This window comes from Pipistrellus hanaki, assembly GCF_964339955.1.
Source record: "Pipistrellus hanaki genome assembly, chromosome: 1".
Classification (NCBI taxonomy): Eukaryota; Metazoa; Chordata; class Mammalia; order Chiroptera; family Vespertilionidae; genus Pipistrellus; species Pipistrellus hanaki.
In genome coordinates, this window is record NC_140503.1 from 196,665,511 (window position 1) to 196,677,574 (window position 12,064).

General features: G+C 43.9%; 1 pseudogene across 1 annotated transcript; it reads right to left on the minus strand.

Moving 5' to 3' along the window:
• Positions 1–466: 466 nt before the first annotated feature.
• LOC311621397 (adenylate kinase isoenzyme 6-like) lies at positions 467–1,075 on the minus strand (annotated as a pseudogene). Its single transcript has one exon. The product of its transcript is annotated as an adenylate kinase isoenzyme 6-like (transcript).
• Positions 1,076–12,064: the final 10,989 nt, after the last annotated feature.

Here is a 12,064-nt window from a genome sequence, read left to right on the forward strand (position 1 = left end):
GATTTATTTATTCTTTAGCAATTGAAGCATTAAACAATGAGTTTTTATTCTCAATCTTTAATGACATTGTATTTGTTATATTTGAGATTGTTTAGTTCTCTCATGGGGAAAAAAACAAAACACTCAAACATAAATCTTTATTCTATCCACCTACTAGTCCTATAGCACAATCATATTATAATAAAAGGCTAATGTGCAAATTGTCTCCTGGACTGGAAGTTTGACCGGGAGTTCGATCAGGGGGTGGGGCTGGCTGGCCAACCACCTGCGGCCCCTCCCCATAGCCAGCCCCACTCCAGATCAGCATCCCCCTATTGTGGGGGGCACATGGCTGGACCCAACCCAGGCATGACTTCATGCACTGGGTCTCTAGTTTTAATATAAAAGATTTACTGACAACTGGACGATTTATATGATGTGGGCAGAGAAATATTGACAGTGATTATAAAGTGGCCCGTCTTATAAGTCAAAAGCAATGATCTTGTTTTAATTTTATCTTTATTGTTGAAAGTATTGCAGGTGGCCCATAAGAGCTCTGATTTTTGATCCATCCCTCAATCCACTTCAATACCTGGTTGCTATCACCCTCTAGATCTTCTGGTTTATTGCTGGGAAGCTGATGCACTATTTCTTCATAGCAGGATGCTAATGCTTCTTCATAAAGAATTTGAAAAATTTCACATTGAACATTATCTCTTAGTTTTTTCTCACTATAACCCCTTGTTTGAAGTCTTTTGCACAATACACTATTATCTGTTTTCAGCCCAAATATGAAACCAGCATTCAAGGAAGAAATCACAACCATGGTAATCAGCATCATTCATTTGGTTTTCTAACTCATCAACTATTCTATCTTCATCTAAAATGGGACACTCATCCTCGACATCATAGCATCCTATAACTGCCCTTCTCCAGCTGAATCACTCACATTAATGTATTTCAGTCTTGATCTTGATGCAGGCTCTTTGGCCAGCATGGTTTTTACAACCCCTGGTGCACCCACCAGCAGAATGTTCAGAAGCAATGTGGTCCCCGATGCAAAAGCTCTAGAAAACCTGCTTGTGAATTCTTTCATGTGTGAGATCCAGAGCGAGGCAGCAATACAGGAACCAGAGCCCAGGCATATCATCTAAACCTACCAGCATATAACCCGTCTGGGCAGAGGTTTGTATCTCTTTTGTTCACGGCCATTTGTGAACCTAGGTCTGCCAGGCCCCAGAGTGCTGGCCCTGTTTCAAACCACAAACACATCCTGGTAGGAGTGCTTCTATCCTCCGGATTTTCGAATAAAGTGTCCCTCTGGGGGGAAAGAGGAGAGGACGTGAGCAAAGCCGAGTTTCTATCCTCAGAACTGAATAGGGCCCCTCCAGGGGAATATCCTCAGGCGACACAGTTCTGGGATTGACTTTCACTTCTGTTGCTGGAGTCGCTGCTCAGTCCTCTCTTGGTTACGTCACTGAAAATCTGTCTGTAGTTATTTTCTGGGTAGAGAGCCTGGGTAGGCACAGCCACAGGCCACAGTGGGCAGATGCCCTGGCCCTGGACTGCCATCTTGGGGTCCCCTGACTCAACTCCTCACTTGGACAAAGATGAAACTGAGGCCCAGACAGGGCCTGGGGCTTGATCAAAGTTATACATCTAGAAAGTCTCTGAGGTAGCCTTGAGTTTGCTAATTCCCTGGGCAGGGCTTATGGTAAATCGACATTGCTTCCATCAAGATGATCCCACTGCATTAATAAGTCAGAAAGGCCCTGCTCTATTTTGTTCTATTCTTTCCTCTCTTCAACACCTTTCAGCACTGATCTGTTCACTCACAAGTATTTTCTGAGCACATCTATGCGCCCAGCACTTGTGAGGCCTATAAGAGCTGCAGAGATTCAGAGATACAGGTTCTGTCTCCACTGAAAACCGTGGGGAACAGATCAGACCAACTCATGAAACCAGAACAGTCCAACCCCAGGTCTGCCCCAGCCACAGAGTAGGCTGGATATTGGGGTGGTTGGGAGGTGGGGGTATTAAGAAGTTCTGTGTCATAGTGGAAGGAATTAGGTGAAAATACCAAGTACTGGTTCACATTTTTTTTGTTGTTTTTTTCCAACTGGGCAAATTTTCCATGCCCTTCTCATTTTACGTTAAATGCAAATGACATTGCCAAGAAAGGGAGGATGTGCTTGCTACCTTCACATCAGGAGGCCACTCCACGGTTCTGAGTGGAGGGAGGGTGCACAGCCCTGAATCCTGAGACAGCTGCTTCCCACAACCTTCCAAGTTACTGGGCATTGAGATTCCTACAGACGATGATAATTAGGCTTCTGGGGTCTACTTGGGTCCTCTTGGCACTGGGATGTTGGCTAAAATAGCTCAGGCCATAAAAATACCAGAATGAAAATACTTGTAACAACCACACATCCAACATATGCCATGCAAAGGCTATTAAAACCTCCAAAGTACACCAGTGCTGCTCTTCAAGGCCACAACACTGCACAGTGGAATGGAAAAGGACGGGATATTTTCAGGGTGAATTCAGCACCAATCATTCTAGGCATTCATTTCTCATCCTAAAAATGTCTTCTTCAAGCCCTTCAAAATAATTTATAAAGGTTAACTCCCTTTTTTAAATGGTTTTACCAGGCCACAGCAAGGCCTGGTTTTTACATATTGCCTTTCTCAATGTGACTAATCATATTAGGAGAGACGAGGTCCAGTACAATTTGGTGGTTGTGTCCTATCCATTCTACTCTAGAATTTCACTGCCATCCCTCTGTTCCAAACCACTGCCATGCTTTGCCTAGACTTCCAATGAGCATCCTAACTGAATTGTCTACCCACTGTTTTTCTTTCTCACATTCATTTTCCACAAGACACAAGTCTTATTTTTCTCAGAGGCACACCTGGCCACAACCTTCCCCCTGCTTAATATACTTGGTGGCTCCCCAGTGCCTTCAAGTTTAAACATTTTCCAAAAGCTTACCAGTTCCATAGTGATTGGACCCTGCCTAATGTCTGTGGCCTCATCTCTCACCATTTCTAACTTGGTTCACGTCCTCAGATGCTCTCTGCTCCCTCGGCCTGGATGCTTTCCCTCTTTCCTTCACTCTGCTAGTTCACACTCACTTTCAGGTCTCAGTGACTATCCTGAGCACTCATTGCTTGCAGTCAGTTGAATAGTGTCTACCATCTCCCAAAGTTATGTCCACCTAATACCTATGAATGTGATCTCATTTGGAACAAGGGGGTTTTTGCAGATGTAATTAAGTTAAGGATCTGAAGATGAGATCATCTTGGATTATTGGGGTAGCACTTAAATCCAACAAGTGTCCTTCTAAAGAGAAAAGTAGAGGGAGATTGGAGAAATCACAGAAAAGGTCTGCTCTGGTGCAGGGTAAGTTCCTAGAGGGTAGAGGTGTCATTCATCTGCTCCCACTGCACTGAGAACAGTGCTTGGCACAAAGTCCCTCAGTAACTCAGCCTCATTGGAGAGTAGTGATGGTCGCACAACTTTGTGAATATACAACTTACGGACGGAATTTATGGTATGTGAAATAGATCTAAAAAAGAAACAATCCCTTCATGAATGCATATACTAGTATTAACATATACTATTGGATAAATATCTATTATTTTCTGAAACCAAGTTCCTCTCTCTAACTCTCCAGAGGTTTGATGACATTAACAGTTTTTAGAATCTGAGCATTTCTTTCCAGTAAAATGCCAATAGGCACATGCCCCGGTGCCCACACAGGTGCTACAGGACTTTCTAGACCATCAGAGAGTTCTCAGATACCCTGAGCAAGGCTGTTTCCATGGACCAAAGTAACAATGTCTAGGTTGGAAGATCTTAGGTCTCCTAGGTCTAAAAATGACAATATTCCACATCCCCATGCTCTTCAAAGCACAGGCAATCTAAGGGGGAAGTGAAATACTTTGCTTTTGTTTACAAGAAGTTACAGTCTACTCAGAGAGAAGAAAATCATCTACTACAAAATCAACTGGAGAAGACCAAGCACTTCAGAGAAAGGTTTCAGGCAGGCTCTTAGGTTGAAAGTACCCATGACTAGGCTTTTCCTTGGCATACTGACAAAAGAAAATGGGCAGAAAAAAAGGAGAGAAAGAGCACGCAAGCTTGCCTAAGGGTTTGAGAACTAGTATAATCAATAAAAAAAAAAGGACTTTGCAGCAATAAATGTAATAGAAAGTCTCATCCATATTTGAAATAGAAACGTTTATTACTTTATGACTTTTATCACTTTCCTTTCAAAACCTGTTAATGTCATATATCTTCTTTTAAAAAAGGAATACCAACGGGGGTTTTTGATGCCATGGGAATGGGTTTGTAGCAATGCAATTGCTTTCTGCTGCTCTCTGCATCCAGGCAGATCCCATTAGCAAGTTGGGAAGGAGCCACTTTCTGCAAGAGTCTTAACCCCCCCCCCCTCCCTCAACACACACACTTAGTTAACAAGTGGTTTAATAAAGAGGAGAGTATGATGGCCTCATAGTGGAGGGGAGGGACCTGGCAGTTAGAATCTTGATAAATTTAAAGAAGACAACTCCCAACTGGGAAACCAGGGGAACTGTGCTGAGGGTGCTCTCTTTCCTAATAAAATGATTCTGCTCAGGCCGTATCCCGTTAGGGACACTTTAGGAACCCTGATTACAAAGCTGGAATAGAAGAAGGACTTTGTGTGGTAAGAGTTGTTTTAAGTTCTCCAGTGGGTTATCCCATGGGCTTAGGTGGGCAAGATCACTGGCCTCAAAAGTATTTTCTTACCCCACCAAGATCTCCTTAAGTTAAGAGCAAAGTCTACTACTAAACATAAAAAAGGTATGAAAGTAAAGAAGGTGAGGTGATGGGAGAAGGAAGGAAGGGAAAGAGAAAGAGAAGGAGCAGAAATGAAGGCAGGAGATAGAATGTAGCTTGGTTGTCTAATTTTTATGTCCATTAATTTAAACATAAAACCTTGACAACAACTTTACCGTGGAATGACTAGGTGAGTGACTGGTACATTGTGTATTTCAAATGATCGTATATGCAAGCCCAAAAGCATATATTTCAGGCAACCCTGGATACAATCTCTTGCTAAGAAAGTCTTTGTGAGCCGAAAGTCACCATGCCCAGCAACAATCACATTTTAGGGGTAGAAACTGTAGTGTTTTATAGCCACTGTACCAAATTCAAAGAATTGATTGTTAAATTTTCAGGAATTTTGCAAGTCAGTTGACATCATGCTGGTAGCTTGAAATAGTCCATGGTGAGAGGATTTATACCACAGGAAATGCTACAGAACAAGTCTCCCCCTTTTCCCAGCCTCTGAAAGAGCTGGTTGTTCAACATTTATCAGCACTCTGTCTTTATACATGAAATTTGCAGTTCTCACTGCAATAATACAAACCAAAACACAACCAAATACCCCCTAGCCAACCAACCAATAGTGAACAAGCACAAAAGCTTCTGAAGAAGCAACTTAAAAGTCATCTTAAAGGCCATTATTCAGGAGAGAAGGCGCAATCTGAGGCCACCACCCCCTTGCCTAGAGAAAGGGGAGGCCTCCCGAAGCTGCTCAGTCAGGGGCCCCCATCCTGACGGGCTTCCTTACCTGGTCCTTCCCCAGGACAAAGGCCTGGAGGGGCTGAGCACGAGGCTAGCTTTTGGAATGTGAAGGTGACTTGTTGGAGCAGAGGTCATGAATAGCTCAGGCCAGTGAATGGAGCAGCAGGAGCTGGGCTGTGGGTCATTGACTTCCTCCAAGATTGCCTTGGCCCCTCCTCCTGGGGGTGGAGCATGGGAATCTCAATTCTATTGTCTCTCACACCAGCACCAGCCTAGCTTCCCAGGCTGTTCTCAGAGGAGAGTAGGCTTCCTGCATCCTTCCTCCAAGATAGCATGTCTTGGACAACCTGGGGAGAATAGGGCCACCCCCACTCCCAATTCCTGACAGACTGAAACTAAAGCATCACTTAAAAAAGCATTTCTGTAACCACTTCTCCCACCCCCCAAAAAAGACCATTTATTCAAGCTGTCAACAGACATTGATGGACTATGCAGGTTAGGGCTGAAAGGCCAATGAAAGCATCTGATAGAGATTCCAGTCATTGCGGATCTTCTAATTCGCTTGGGGAGACAGGCTGGGCAAACACGGAATAATTATGGAAGAGTACAAAGCAAAGCATAATTACACGTAAGATTGTCTTGTAAAGACTGGGTACAGCAGAGTTCAGAGAACACAGGGTGGTTAAAGAAAATTGTGCAAATCTTAGTTCTTTGTTCATTCAGAAGAGTCACAGATAAACCAGTTTCATCCTAATGGTTGTTTGGTTGGCAGCAAAGGGATCTGCAGACAATTAAAAAAAAATCCTTTGAGTTTCTTTCACTCTTACTTAATCTCACTGTCACTCATGAAATACATTATTAGCACAGAGATACCATTGTTCCTTGTAATAGATGGCGACATCTCTAGTGTGTGGCTATTCATTTGTTCTCTGGCCACTTGATCAATGGACCGGACTTTCCCCCTTGTGCTTGAGAGAGTGTATAGCCCTTGGGGCCAGAGCTGAAACTACCATTAGAGGAGGCTGCTTATGTTGGAATGGCCCGAGTTTGAATCCAAGCTCTGCAACTTCTCAGCTCTATGACCTTAGGCAAGTGATTCAATTTCTCTGTGCCTCACATCTCTCTTCTGTAAGATGAGGAAACTAGTCATATCTATCTCATTGGAATGCTTTGAGGATTAAAAAGGGTTAATTCATAAAAAAGCACTTAGAACAGTGCTGAGCATGTAGCAAGCACCATATTTATTATTACTGCTGTTATTCTGCTGAGCGTGTACCCAGACCTGCCATGTGGGTTTTGTGATGGTATACAAGTCACTCCTGGTCTCAAAATCAGGGTTTCCTCGTCTGGAAACCCTGGGGTGATCATTCTGCTCACCCTGAGGGACTGTTGTGAGGGCGGTAGGAAAGAGTGGAAGCTCTTGGCCAGCTGGAAAGTTCTGTACAAATGTGAGCTGTCAGTGCTGGCACAACATTCCTGTCCTCAAAATTAGCCCCTGGGTTTCTGGTCTCATAGTGTCTCAAGGGGTTTGGTGTGTGGACATGGTTTCCAGGATTCCATTGCTGTGTCCCAGGGCACAGAGGGATGACTTGCTGTGCCTTTCAATGGAGTATATCATATAAATGGACTCAAAGCATCTCCTAGGAGAGTCTAGTTCAGTGATTCCCAAAGTGGTCTATATCGACCCCCAGGGGTCTATGACAACCTGCAAGGGGTCTACGTCAGCGGAAAAAAAATTTGGGGGTCCATGAAATGAAAATGGGGGTCCACGATAGTGGATCTCAACATACACTGATAGTACCTATTTACTTACATCATATTATCTTATAATATAAAAACATATAAATTATTTATAAAAGTACCTATGAAGTAAAAAATTTATTATATATGTTTATAAAATTGTGTAAGTTGTAGGATAAAAACCTGCACATAATGATATACCAGTATCATCTTGTTACAAGCATATGCGCAGTAAACATTCTTGCCAATTTTTGTCTCAAAGCTTCGCGAACTTGCACCGACTTGTTCAATTCGTCACTCTATAAATATGAATGTGAGAAAAATACGTTCATTTGTTTCCTGAATCTTGAATAGGAAAGTGCTGAGAAAATATTTTAAAAAAATATAAACTGGTAGTTTATCATACAAATTATAGTGAATCAGTGTTATTTTGTTTGAGAATGCTGGAGAAAAGTAGGTACATTATTTTTTATTAAATTTTAACACTAAACTTCACTACAGTTAGAAATTTACAAAAAAATCAATATCAGGTAAGTAGGGGGTCTACCCAAAACCGAAAAACATGGCAAGGGGTCTACGGCACAAACAAGTTTAGGAACCTCTGGTCTAGTTCATTGTTTGTAATCTACGGCTCCACTCCCATTAGACTGCAAGCTGCCTAGGGCAGAGATTGCTTACCTACCTGTTTTATTCATGGCTGGACCCCAAGTGTCCAGACAAGAACCTGGTATGTGATAGGTGCTCAATGCACACTGTGGCAGGAAGGACTGCTCACCATCCTCAGTTCACGTTTCCTCCAAATTGAAAAAGTGAATGGAGAGACATCTCCATAGGGATGAATCAGTATACCAGAGGCATCCTCAAACAAATCAACACTCAGCACCATGTATATATATAAGCCACCCTGCCAAGTCCTCAGGGGGCTGGAGTTGGGGGTGGGGGGAAGCAGGAGTAGACAAAAAGGTATGGCCTCTGTTAACATTATTGTTTTTATATAATTTAAATTCTTTATTGTTGAAAGTATTGCACATGTCTCCTTTTCCCCCCCATTGACTTCTCCACCAGCTGCTTCCACCCCCCCCCCCCAGCACGTACCCTCACCTCTTCCCCCTCGCCCCCATCTGTAGCCATTGGTTATGCGTATATGCATGCATACCAGGTACAAGTCCTTTGGTTGTTCTCTTACTGTCCCTGACCCCCAATGTCAATTTTTTTTTTTAAAGAAGCTGCCCAACTTGAGATTTCATAAATCATCTCATCCACATCCTAATCCTGACCTGCTTGTCCCTGACACTGGCTCCCAGGAGTGGGTGCTCATTTGGACCTAGAAGAACCACAAGGAACTGGCTTCCAAAGAACCATCAGCTCACCATGTATTTACTAAGGTTTTCCATTTCGGAATCAGATACAGGCCAAGGAAGAACTTTTTGCTTTGCTCCAAGGGGATTAGAAAAGACTCAGTCATTTTTCCCCATTAAATAAGAGAGGTGGGAAGGGAGAGGCAGGCTTGACTCTAAACCCAGAAAAAGCTGAATGATTTATGGAATCCTGCAGGTAGGTAGCCCTGACGTAGAAAAGCAAACCTGAGCCACCTGTGCAGCTGACATGCCCTGCTTTTTCAAGAGAGGTACAAAGATTTAAGGGACTTTTACACAGATAATCCTCCTTTAAAACATTATCAGAGTTCAGAGGGAAAAAAGACCCCAAAAATGTTTTCTTGGCTATGTTTCTCATAGTGACTGTGAAAACCCATGAAGGAGGAAAACTGGCCAGGATTTTTTTTTTTTTTTTTTTTTTTTTGAGGTTATGAAAGCCTCTCATTTTTATAGTTTTGGAAATCCTTGGAGTTTAACTTTGAACTTTAACCAAGAAAAATTATATCTTATAAACAATGGCATTTGTTGATTGGATGAAGGACTAGATCAATATTGGTCTTGGCAACCCGTTTTGGCTGCCATTGCCTGCAGAAATATGCTAGTTGTGGTGTTAAAAAATTATGTCAGTTCCTCACCATGTGCCTCTTTTTCTTGGAGCTTTGCCTGAGAATTAGTTTCCAAAGATACTTCCAGAAGTTAACCTAGCGCCTGGCCTCGGCAGCAGAGGAAGTTACACATAAACTCTCGCCACGGTGAGCTCCTGGGAGGGAGGAGGAAGCAACCTCGACCTGTGGAGAGAGTGGATAAGGAGCAACTCCTAATTCCGCAGGGGTGGCCACATTCCCCGGCACTGCTGAGTTTTTCACTTAGGCCCATCACACAGAGGGAGGAAAAACACCAAGCTCAACAACACTAAATCAGTGTTGGTAAGTGGAGACCATTGCTTTGAAAGAAAATAATCATCTTGCAGCCGAGATGGAGCTGTCTACAATAAAATGCCTTAAATCCTTCCAATTGGACAGGGGAGTCAAGGAGGGTGGAGGGGAGTCGGAAAGCTTTCAGTGTTTTTGAGTATCGAATTATCAATTTATTTTGGGCAGAAGACTCTATGCCACACGTTTACTTATGCATATATTTATAAAGAAAATATGCATATATTACATCGGCTTTGCTCAACTCAGCAAATTGAGTCAGGTTATTTATCCTTCTTTGTACGTTTGGTCTGGATTTTCACTTGAAGTGTAACAACTTGAGCGATGCCCACTGTGAAAGGCGGGCAATCAGAGAACCTAAAAGTGAGTCCCACGGCATCCGTCCTGAGTCTGACTCCAGGACTGAAGCCTCGTTCGCGCTCCATGGTCTGCACTGGGTTCTTCCACAGTGAGAAGAACATGGGGCATGTCCTCCAGATGCACAGTTGACAGTGAGAGAAAGCACAGGGCTGGAGCTGCCGCCGTGTCCCTTCTCCTTGAGAGAGATGAGGGCACACCTGCCACTGCCCGAGAAAGACTGAGCCACAAGCTGTCCTGAGGACCTGTTGGCTGACCTCTCCCTATGCTCCTGGTGCCCAAGGGCACCCTCATTTTCCTCAGTCCCTCCCCCATGCAACTGCTACCAGAGATGTCTCCTTTCAGGCACGCGGCCCCTGGTGCCAAGGCCGGGACCTTGGCATGTCCCTTTGGAAAGGTGGCCAATGTTGCACTGGCCAGACTCTCACGAAGTGTTCTGACCGGTGTCTTGGGTGGAATGAGTGTAGGGGGTGAAATAATTCTCTGTCCAACTCAGGGAGGATGTGCGCGTACTAACAGTAGTAAAACAAGGCTATGGACAGCACTGAGCATGTACTGCCTACCATGCACTTTGCACGCTTTATTTTACTGACTCCTAACAACCATTTTTAGGAGAACAGCACTGTTCTCGAGAGGAGAAACTTGAGGCTGGGCGTCTCACAGTGAGTGACAGTGCTGGGATACTCCCCCCTTGGAGGGTCTCCCTGCAGAGGCATGTCACTTCTCACTTGAACTAACATGCAGGTCACCTCACCTAAGTCCCTTTGCAAGGCCACATCTCCTAGTGTCTCCACCAGTAGCCCCATCCCCAGCGATCTGCCCATGCCCATAAACACAATGGGTAACTACACAGATGGTGGGACTGTATCTACCTCCCCGCTAGGACCAGGCGGGCCACCTTCCCCTGTGAATTGTTTGCAAAACTCGTGCAGCTTAGTGCACTCAGGACCCTTCCTTAGGTCCTGTCTTCAGAGAGTATTGGCTTTTTCATGAGCATAAGGACAATTTCCTCCACTGGATTCAGTATTCCTTGAGTACAATAAATGTGTCCTCTATTTATTTAAAAATCACTGGCTCTTAGGCTTGGAAGGAGTCCCTAAACATCACCTTCCCAATTTAGTCGTTTTAAAGAGATGGAACGGAGGCCCAATGAGGTCACACAGCATGGCTGAGGTCCCATAGTAACGAGGTGAGACATTTTATTTATAGCAAGAGAGAGGCAGCTTCAGGCCCAGAATCTCCCTCTCCTGACTGTCAGGAGCCATAAGCCGCACAACTGTTAAGTGACCAGGATTTCAACACCAGAAGTTGACCTGAAGCATTTATTAAGCATTATGCTATGTTGCCTCTCAGGGTTCTCCTTCCCTCCAGGGGAGGTATAAGCTGTTTCTGCGTGTATTTAAAAGGTGGTAGTGAAGTTAGTCTGTAAGACTGGAGGCAGTATGGAGGGGCAGGATATGTGAGTGGCAGAGAACCATGCTCTGTGCCAGTGCTGAACCCTTAAGCACAATGTTACGTGAGGATGGCTGTATGGGAAGGAAGCTTTGAGGTCTGAGAATGAAGGCCAGTGAGTGTGGGAACCTTGGCAATGGTCAGAGAGGGAGTGGCTGCTGTCAACCATCACTTTCATGTGGGTTCCACAGGCAGCACAGTGGCCAATCATTCATTCCCTTAACAGACTGAGCATTTAGTGTGCACCAGATCCTGTTTCTGAGTGGAGGATAGGGCAGTGAGCCAAACAGACAAGAGTCCCTTTTCTCAGTGAGCTTACATTTTAGAGGAGGGGACAGACAATACAGAGATAAATTCATTCAGGACAAGTCATGCTGAGGGTCACGAAGAAGAATAAAGCCGATAAGGGGACAGAGAGAGACAGGGGTAGGGGCTACTATTATATAGTGGATCCACTGAGAAGATTGTATTTGAATACAGACATACATATGGTGAGGGAATAAACCATGCAAGTATTTGGGAAAGAACAAGATCATGTAAGTACTTGAGGATCATTGTAGAGTTTAAGGATTTCACTGAATGATGAGAAACTATTGGGAAATTTGAGGATGAAAGTGATACAATCTGACATTTTATTTAAAAAAAGATTACTTTGG